Below are 10,348 nucleotides of genomic sequence, written 5' to 3' on the forward strand. Positions count from 1 at the left end.
CCCCGGGGGATTTTCAGGATTTGGGGGATCCCAGTGGGATTTCCCAGTTGGATTTTCGGGATTTTTGGGATCCCAGGGAGGTTTTCCAGCGGGATTTTCGGGATTTTTGGGGGATCCCGGCGGGATTTTCGGGATTTTGGGGGATCCCAGCGGGATTTTCGGGATTTTTGGGGATCCCAGCGGGATTTGGGGCTCAGAACCCCGAGTTCCTGGCGCAGATCCGGGCGTGCACCGCCCGATCCAGGAGGAATTTGGGGGATCCCAGGGAGGTTTTCCAGCGGGATTTGGGGGATCCCCAGGGGATTTTCGGGATTTGGGGATCCCAGCGGGATTTTGGGGGATCCCAGCGGGATTTGGGGGCTCAGAACCCCGAGTTGCCGGCGCAGATCCGGGCGTGAACCGCCCGATCCAGGAGGAATTTGGGGGATCCCAGGGAGGTTTTCCAGCGGGATTTGGGGGATCCCCAGGGGATATTCGGGATTTGGGGGATCCCAGCGGGATTTTCGGGATTTGGGGGATCCCAGCGGGATTTTCGGGATTTTGGGGGATCCCAGCGGGATTTTGGGGGATCCCAGCGGGATTCGGGGGCTCAGAACCCCGAGTTGCCGGCGCAGATCCGGGCATGAACTGCCTGACCCAGGAGGAATTTGGGGGATCCCCGGGGGATTTTCAGGATTTGGGGGATCCCAGTGGGATTTCCCAGTTGGATTTTCGGGATTTTTGGGATCCCAGGGAGGTTTTCCAGCGGGATTTTCGGGATTTTTGGGGGATCCCGGCGGGATTTTCGGGATTTTGGGGGATCCCAGCGGGATTTTCGGGATTTTGGGGGATCCCAGCGGGATTCGGGGGCTCAGAACCCCGAGTTCCTGGCGCAGATCCGGGCGTGCACCGCCCGATCCAGGAGGAATTTGGGGGATCCCAGGGAGGTTTTCCAGCGGGATTTTCGGGATTTGGGGGATCGCAGCGGGATTTTGGGGGATCCCAGCGGGATTTGGGGCTCAGAACCCCGAGTTGCCGGCGCAGATCCGGGCGTGAACCGCCCGATCCAGGAGGAATTTGGGGGATCCCCGGGGGATTTTCAGGATTTGGGGGATCCCAGTGGGATTTCCCAGTTGGATTTTCGGGATTTTTGGGATCCCAGGGAGGTTTTCCAGCGGGATTTTGGGGATTTTGGGGGATCCCAGCGGGATTTGGGGCTCAGAACCCCGAGTTGCCGGCGCAGATCCGGGCGTGAACCGCCCGATCCTGGAGGAATTTGGGGGATCCCAGGGAGGTTTTCCAGCGGGATTTTCAGGATATGGGGGATCCCAGCGGGATTTTGGGATTTTGGGGGATCCCAGCGGGATTTTGGGATTTTGGGGGATCCCAGCGGGATTTCCGGGATTTGGGGGATCCCAGCGGGATTCGGGGGCTCAGAACCCCGAGTTGCCGGCGCAGATCCGGGCATGAACTGCCTGACCCAGGAGGAATTTGGGGGATCCCCGGGGGATTTTCAGGATTTGGGGGATCCCAGTGGGATTTCCCAGTTGGATTTTCGGGATTTTTGGGATCCCAGGGAGGTTTTCCAGCGGGATTTTCGGGATTTGGGAGATCCCAGCGGGATTTTGGGGATTTTTGGGGGATCCCAGCGGGATTTTCGGGATTTTTGGGGATCCCAGCGGGATTTGGGGCTCAGAACCCCGAGTTCCCAGCGCAGATCCGGGCGTGAACCGCCCGATCCAGGAGGAATTTGGGGGATCCCAGGGAGGTTTTCCAGCGGGATTTTCGGGATTTGGGGGATCGCAGCGGGATTTTGGGGGATCCCAGTGGGATTCGGGGGCTCAGAACCCCGAGTTGCCGGCGCAGATCCGGGCGTGAACCGCCCGATCCAGGAGGAATTTGGGGAATCCCAGTGGGATTTTCAGGATTTGGGGGATCCCAGGGAGGTTTTCCAGCGGGATTTTCGGGATTTTGGGGGATCCCAGCGGGATTCGGGGGCTCAGAACCCCGAGTTGCCGGCGCAGATCCGGGCATGAACTGCCTGACCCAGGAGGAATTTGGGGGATCCCCGGGGGATTTTCAGGATTTGGGGGATCCCAGTGGGATTTCCCAGTTGGATTTTCGGGATTTTTGGGATCCCAGGGAGGTTTTCCAGCGGGATTTTCGGGATTTTTGGGGATCCCAGCGGGATTTGGGGGATTTTTGGGGGATCCCAGCGGGATTCGGGGGCTCAGAACCCCGAGTTGCCGGCGCAGATCCGGGCGTGAACCGCCCGATCCAGGAGGAATTTGGGGGATCCCAGGGAGGTTTTCCAGCAGGATTTGGGGGATCCCAGCGGGATTTTTGGGGGATCCCAGCGGGATTTGGGGCTCAGAACCCCGAGTTGCCGGCGCAGATCCGGGCGTGCACCGCCCGATCCAGGAGGAATTTGGGGAATCCCAGTGGGATTTTCAGGATTTGGGGGATCCCAGGGAGGTTTTCCAGCGGGATTTTCGGGATTTGGGGGATCCCAGCGGGATTTTGGGGGATCCCAGCGGGATTTGGGGCTCAGAACCCCGAGTTGCCGGCGCAGATCCGGGCATGAACTGCCTGACCCAGGAGGAATTTGGGGGATCCCCGGGGGATTTTCAGGATTTGGGGGATCCCAGTGGGATTTCCCAGTTGGATTTTCGGGATTTTTGGGATCCCAGGGAGGTTTTCCAGCGGGATTTTCGGGATTTGGGAGATCCCAGCGGGATTTTGGGGATTTTTGGGGGATCCCAGCGGGATTTTCGGGATTTTTGGGGATCCCAGCGGGATTTGGGGCTCAGAACCCCGAGTTCCCAGCGCAGATCCGGGCGTGCACCGCCCGATCCAGGAGGAATTTGGGGGATCCCAGGGAGGTTTTCCAGCGGGATTTGGGGGATCCCAGCGGGATTTTTGGGATTTGGGGATCCCAGCGGGATTTTGGGGGATCCCAGCGGGATTTGGGGGCTCAGAACCCCGAGTTGCCGGCGCAGATCCGGGCGTGAACCGCCCGATCCAGGAGGAATTTGGGGGATCCCAGGGAGGTTTTCCAGCGGGATTTGGGGGATCCCCAGGGGATATTCGGGATTTGGGGGATCCCAGCGGGATTTTCGGGATTTTTGGGGGATCCCAGCGGGATTTTCGGGATTTGGGGGATCCCAGCGGGATTTTCGGGATTTTGGGGGATCCCAGCGGGATTTTGGGGGATCCCAGCGGGATTTTGGGGGATCCCAGCGGGATTCGGGGGCTCAGAACCCCGAGTTGCCGGCGCAGATCCGGGCATGAACTGCCTGACCCAGGAGGAATTTGGGGGATCCCCGGGGGATTTTCAGGATTTTTGGGATCCCAGGGAGGTTTTCCAGCGGGATTTTCGGGATTTGGGGGATCCCAGCGGGATTTGGGGCTCAGAACCCCGAGTTGCCGGCGCAGATCCGGGCATGAACTGCCTGACCCAGGAGGAATTTGGGGGATCCCCGGGGGATTTTCAGGATTTGGGGGATCCCAGTGGGATTTCCCAGTTGGATTTTCGGGATTTTTGGGATCCCAGGGAGGTTTTCCAGCGGGATTTTCGGGATTTGGGAGATCCCAGCGGGATTTTGGGGATTTTTGGGGGATCCCAGCGGGATTTTCGGGATTTTTGGGGATCCCAGCGGGATTTGGGGCTCAGAACCCCGAGTTGCCGGCGCAGATCCGGGCGTGCACCGCCCGATCCAGGAGGAATTTGGGGGATCCCAGGGAGGTTTTCCAGCGGGATTTTCGGGATTTGGGGGATCCCAGCGGGATTTTGGGGGATCCCAGCGGGATTCGGGGGCTCAGAACCCCGAGTTGCCGGCGCAGATCCGGGCATGAACTGCCTGACCCAGGAGGAATTTGGGGGATCCCCGGGGGATTTTCAGGATTTGGGGGATCCCAGTGGGATTTCCCAGTTGGATTTTCGGGATTTTTGGGATCCCAGGGAGGTTTTCCAGCGGGATTTTCGGGATTTTTGGGGATCCCAGCGGGATTTGGGGGATTTTTGGGGGATCCCAGCGGGATTCGGGGGCTCAGAACCCCGAGTTGCCGGCGCAGATCCGGGCGTGCACCGCCCGATCCAGGAGGAATTTGGGGGATCCCAGGGAGGTTTTCCAGCAGGATTTGGGGGATCCCAGCGGGATTTTTGGGGGATCCCAGCGGGATTTGGGGCTCAGAACCCCGAGTTGCCGGCGCAGATCCGGGCGTGCACCGCCCGATCCAGGAGGAATTTGGGGAATCCCAGTGGGATTTTCAGGATTTGGGGGATCCCAGGGAGGTTTTCCAGCGGGATTTTCGGGATTTGGGGGATCCCAGCGGGATTTTGGGGGATCCCAGCGGGATTTGGGGCTCAGAACCCCGAGTTGCCGGCGCAGATCCGGGCATGAACTGCCTGACCCAGGAGGAATTTGGGGGATCCCAGGGGGATTTTCAGGATTTGGGGGATCCCAGTGGGATTTCCCAGTTGGATTTTTGGGGTTTTGGGGATCCCAGGGAGGTTTCCCAGCGGGATTTTCGGGATTTTGGGGGATCCCAGCGGGATTTTTGGGATTTTTGGGGGATCCCAGCGGGATTTTTGGGGGATCCCAGCGGGATTTGGGGCTCAGAACCCCGAGTTGCCAGCGCAGATCCGGGCGTGCACCGCCCGATCCAGGAGGAATTTGGGGGATCCCAGGGAGGTTTTCCAGCGGGATTTGGGAGATCCCAGCGGGATTTTGGGGGATCCCAGCGGGATTTGGGGCTCAGAACCCCGAGTTGCCGGCGCAGATCTGGGCGTGCACCGCCCGATCCAGGAGGAATTTGGGGAATCCCAGTGGGATTTTCAGGATTTGGGGGATCCCAGGGAGGTTTTCCAGCGGGATTTTCGGGATTTGGGGGATCCCAGCGGGATTTGGGGCTCAGAACCCCGAGTTGCCGGCGCAGATCCGGGCATGAACTGCCCGATCCAGGAGGAATTTGGGGGATCCCCGGGGGATTTTCAGGATTTGGGGGATCCCAGTGGGATTTCCCAGTTGGATTTTCGGGGTTTTTGGGATCCCAGGGAGGTTTTCCAGCGGGATTTTCGGGATTTTTGGGGGATCCCGGCGGGATTTTTGGGATTTTGGGGGATCCCAGCGGGATTTTCGGGATTTTGGGGGATCCCAGCGGGATTCGGGGGCTCAGAACCCCGAGTTCCTGGCGCAGATCCGGGCGTGCACCGCCCGATCCAGGAGGAATTTGGGGGATCCCAGGGAGGTTTTCCAGCGGGATTTTTGGGATTTGGGGGATCGCAGCGGGATTTTGGGGGATCCCAGCGGGATTTGGGGCTCAGAACCCCGAGTTGCCGGCGCAGATCCGGGCGTGCACCGCCCGATCCAGGAGGAATTTGGGGGATCCCAGGGAGGTTTTCCAGCAGGATTTGGGGGATCCCAGCGGGATTTTTGGGATTTTTGGGGGATCCCAGCGGGATTCGGGGGCTCAGAACCCCGAGTTGCCGGCGCAGATCCGGGCGTGGGTGGCGGCGTCCGGGGGGACGTCGCGGCGGCGCCGGGGGTGGGGCACGAAGAGGCGATCGGGGACCAGGCGCGGGTCCCGCCCCTCCCCCCGCGGCCGCGCCTTCTGCAGCTTGAAGGTGCCTGGGACAGGGAGAATTCCCAAATTTCCCGCTTGGGAATGACCCCCAACCCCCCCCCCCTCAGGCCACGCCCACTTTGGTCCCACCCCTCAGGCCCCGCCCACCTCTTAGGCCACACCCATTTAAGCTCCACCCCTTTAAGGCCCCATCTCTTTAGGCCCCACCCCCTTCCAGCCACACCCCTTTAGGCCACACCCCCTTGTGCTTCACCCCTTTAAGCCCCACCTTTTTAAGCCACACCCTCTTAGGCCACACCCCTTTAGGCCCCACCCCTTTGTGCTCCACCCCTTTAGGCCCCACCTATTCGAGCCACACCCCCGTAGGCCACACCCCTTTAGGACCCACACTCTTAGACCCCACCCTGTTAGGCCCCACCCCCTTGTGCTCCACCCTTTTAGGCCACACCCCTTTAGGCCACACCCCCTTGTGCTTCACCCCTTTAGGCCCCACCCATTTAAACCACACCCCCTTAGGCCACACCCTCTTTAGGACCCACCCCTTTAGGCCCCACCCATTTAAACCACACCCCCTTAGGCCACACCCTCTTTAGGACCCACCCCTTTAGGCAACACCCCCTTGTGCTTCACCATTTTAGGCCACACCCATTTAAGCTCCACCCCCTTGGGCCACGCCCCTTTAGGCCCCACCCCCTTGTGCCCCACCCTTTTAGGCCACACCCCTTTAGGTCCCACCCATTTAGGCCACACCCCTTCGGGCCACACCCCTTTAGGCTCCACCCCCTTCTGACCACACCCCTTTAAGCCCCACCCCCAAACCTTGCCCCCTCAGGCCCCGCCCCTTAGACCACACCCTCTTTAGGACCCACACTCTTAGACCCCACCCTTTTAGGCCCCGCCCCCTCCCAATCACTCCCTTTAGGCCCCACCCCCTTGTGCCCCACCCTCTTAGACCCCACCCATTTAAACCACACCCCCTTAGGCCACACCCCTTTAGGACCCACGCTCTTAGACCCCACCCTGATAGGCCCCACTCCCTTGGGCTCCACCCTTTTAGGCCACACCCCTTTAGGCCACACCCCCTTGTGCCCCACCCCTTTAGGCCCCACCCATTTAAACCACATCCCCTTAGGCCACACCCTCTTTAGGACCCACCCCTTTAGGCCACACCCCCTTGTGCTTCACCCCTTTAAGCCCCGCCTTTTTAAGCCACACCCCCTTAGGCCACACCCTCTTTAGGACCCACCCTTTTAGGCCCCACCCCTTTGTGCTCCACCCCTTTAGGCCCCACCTCTTTGAGCCACACCCCCTTAGGCCACACCCCTTTAGGACCCACACTCTTAGACCCCACCCTGATAGGCCCCACCCCCTTGTGCTCCACCCTTTTAGGCCACACCCCTTTAGGCCACACCCCCTTGTGCCCCACCCTCTTAGACCCCACCCATTTAAGCTCCACCCCCTTAGGCCACACCCCTTTAGGTCCCACCCTTTTAGACCCCGCCCCCTCCCAGCCACACCCCTTAGGCCCCACCCCCTTGTGCTCCACCCCTTTAGGCCCCACCTATTTAAGCCACACCCTCTTAGGCCCCACCCTTTTAGGCCCCACCCCTTTGTGCTCCACCCTTTTAGGCCCCACCCATTTAAACCACACCCCCTTAGGCCACACCCCTTTAGGACCCACACTCTTAGACCCCACCCTGATAGGCCACACCCCCTTGTGCTCCACCCTTTTAGGCCACACCCCTTTAGGCCCCACCCCTTTGTGCTCCACCCCTTTAGGCCCCACCTATTTGAGCCACACCCCCTTAGGCCACACCCTCTTTAGGACCCACCCTTTTAGGCCCCACCCCTTTAGGCCCCGCCTATTTAAACCACACCCCCTTAGGCCACACCCCTTTAGGACCCACACTCTTAGACCCCACCCTGTTAGGCCCCACCCCCTTGTGCTCCACCCTTTTAGGCCCCACCCATTTAAGCTCCACCCCCTTAGGCCACACCCCTTTAGGTCCCACCCTTTTAGGCCCCGCCCCCTCCCAGCCCCTTAGGCCACACCCCCTTGTGCTCCCTTGTGGATTTTTTTTTAGGACTCCCGCGGGAATTTGGCAGCGGGAACAGAGGAGCCTTTGAGGGATCCCAAAAAAACAAAGGGAGCTTTGTTCTCCCGGGATTCCGACGTTTTTGGGAGCCGGGGAGGGTTTTTTTGGGATGAAATCCGCGGGGTTTGGGGCGGGAAAAGGGAATTTTGGGGGGGGGATCCCAATTGCTGGGGAGGGAAGCCCCAAATCTTTGGGAATTCTCAGGGGAAAAAGGGAAAATTCCTGATTTTAGGGGATCCAAAATCCACGGGATTCGGGGGAAAAGGGGGATCCCAATCCCTGGCGTGAGGGAAGCCCCAAATCCTTGGGAATTCTCAGGGAAAAAGGGAAAATTCCAGATTTTAGGGGATCCAAAATCCACGGGATTCAGTGGGAAAAGGGGGATCCCAATCCCTGGCGTGAGGGAAGCCCCAAATCCTTGGGAAAAGGGGAAATTCCGGATTTTAGGGGATCCAAAATCCACGGGATTCAGGGGGAAAGGGGGATCCCAATCCCTGGAAGCTCGGGGGAGGAGAGGGAAGCCCCAAATCTTTGGGAATTCTCAGGAAAAAAATGGAAAATTCCGGATTTTCGGGGATCCAAAATCCACGGGATTCAGGGGAAAAGGGGGATCCCAATCCCTGGTGGGGAGGGAAGCCCCAAATCCTTGGGAATTCTCAGGGAAAAAGGGAAAATTCCAGATTTTAGGGGATCCAAAATCCACGGGATTCAGGGGAAAAGGGGGATCCCAATCCCTGGCGTGAGGGAAGCCCCAAATCCTTGGGAATTCTCAGGGAAAAAGGGAAAATTCCAGATTTTAGGGGATCCAAAATCCACGGGATTCAGTGGGAAAAGGGGGATCCCAATCCCTGGTGGGGAGGGAAGCCCCAAATCCTTGGGAAAAGGGAAAATTCCGGATTTTAGGGGATCCAAAATCCACGGGATTCAGGGGAAAAGGGGGATCCCAATCCCTGGAAGCTCGGGGGAGGAGAGGGAAGCCCCAAATCTTTGGGAATTCTCAGGAAAAAAATGGAAAATTCCGGATTTTCGGGGATCCAAAATCCACGGGATTCAGGGGAAAAGGGGGATCCCAATCCCTGGTGGGGAGGGAAGCCCCAAATCTTTGGGAATTCTCAGGGGAAAAGGGAAAATTCCTGATTTTAGGGGATCCAAAATCCACGGGATTGGCAGGGTCAGGGTGGGGTCAAGGTCAGGGGGTTGGGGTCAGTTTTGGGGTCAGTTTTGGGGTCGGGGGGGTCAGGGCATGGTCAAGGTCAGGGGGGTCAGGGTGGGGGTCAGTGGTCAGAGGGGTCAGGGTGGGGGTCAGTGGTCAGTCAGAGGGGTCAGGGTGGGGGTCAGTGGTCAGAGGGGTCAGGGTGGGGGTCAGGGTGGGGGTCAGTGGTCAGAGGGGTCAGGGTGGGGGTCAGTGGTCAGTCAGAGGGGTCAGGGAGGGGTCAGGGTGGGGGTCAGTGGTCAGAGGGGTCAGGGTGGGGGTCAGGGTGGGGGTCAGTGGTCAGAGGGGTCAGGGTGGGGGTCAGTGGTCAGAGGGGTCAGGGTGGGGGTCAGTGGTCAGTCAGAGGGGTCAGGGAGGGGTCAGGGTGGGGGTCAGTGGTCAGAGGGGTCAGGGTGGGGGTCAGGGTGGGGTCAGGGTCAGGGGTGGTCAAGGTCAGGGGGGTCAGGGTTGAGGTGGCTCAAAGAAGGGTCAAGGTGAGGGTCAGGGTCAGGGACAGAGGGGTCAGAGGGGTCAGGGTGGGTGTCAGGGTTGGGGACAGAGGGGTCAGGGTGGCTCGGGGGGGGTCACGAGGGGGTCCCGCCCGCTGTCCCCTCACTATCCCCACTATCCCCCCGCTATCCCCACTGTCCCCTCACCATCCCCGCTGTCCCCTCTGTCCCCTCTGTCCCCCCTCGGTCCCCTCTGTCCCCCCTCTGTCCCCGCTGTCCCCCCTGTCCCCTCGGTCCCCTCTGTCCCCTCACCATCCCCGCTATCCCCGCTGTCCCCGCTCTCCTCCGCTGTCCCCCCTCTGTCCCCCCTCTGTCCCCTCTATCCCCTCTGTCCCCGCTGTACCCCCTCTGTCCCCTCGCTCCCCTCTGTCCCCTCTGTCCCCTCGGTCCCCTCTGTCCCCCCTCTGTCCCCGCTGTCCCCCCTGTCCCCTCTATCCCCTCTGTCCCCCCTGTCCCCTCGGTCCCCTCTGTCCCCTCACCATCCCCTCTGTCCCCTCTGTCCCCCTCTGTCCCCTCACCATCCCCTCTGTCCCCCCTCTATCCCCGCTATCCCCTCTGTCCCCCTCTGTCCCCTCACCATCCCCGCTGTCCCCTCTGTCCCCTCTGTCCCCTCTGTCCCCTCGGTCCCCTCTGTCCCCTCACCATCCCCGCTGTCCCCCCGCTGTCCCCCCTCTGTCCCCCCTCTGTCCCCGCTGTCCCCCCTGTCCCCTCTATCCCCTCTGTCCCCCCTGTCCCCTCGGTCCCCTCTGTCCCCTCACCATCCCCTCTGTCCCCTCTGTCCCCCTCTGTCCCCTCACCATCCCCTCTGTCCCCCCTCTATCCCCGCTATCCCCTCTGTCCCCCTCTGTCCCCTCACCATCCCCGCTGTCCCCTCTGTCCCCTCACCATCCCCGCTGTCCCCCCGCTGTCCCCCCTCTGTCCCCTCGGTCCCCTCTGTCCCCTCACCATCCCCGCTGTCCCCCCGCTGTCCCCTCTGTCCCCTCTGT

Source organism: Aphelocoma coerulescens, chromosome 30 (assembly GCF_041296385.1).
Source record: "Aphelocoma coerulescens isolate FSJ_1873_10779 chromosome 30, UR_Acoe_1.0, whole genome shotgun sequence".
In the NCBI taxonomy this organism is placed as follows: Eukaryota; Metazoa; Chordata; class Aves; order Passeriformes; family Corvidae; genus Aphelocoma; species Aphelocoma coerulescens.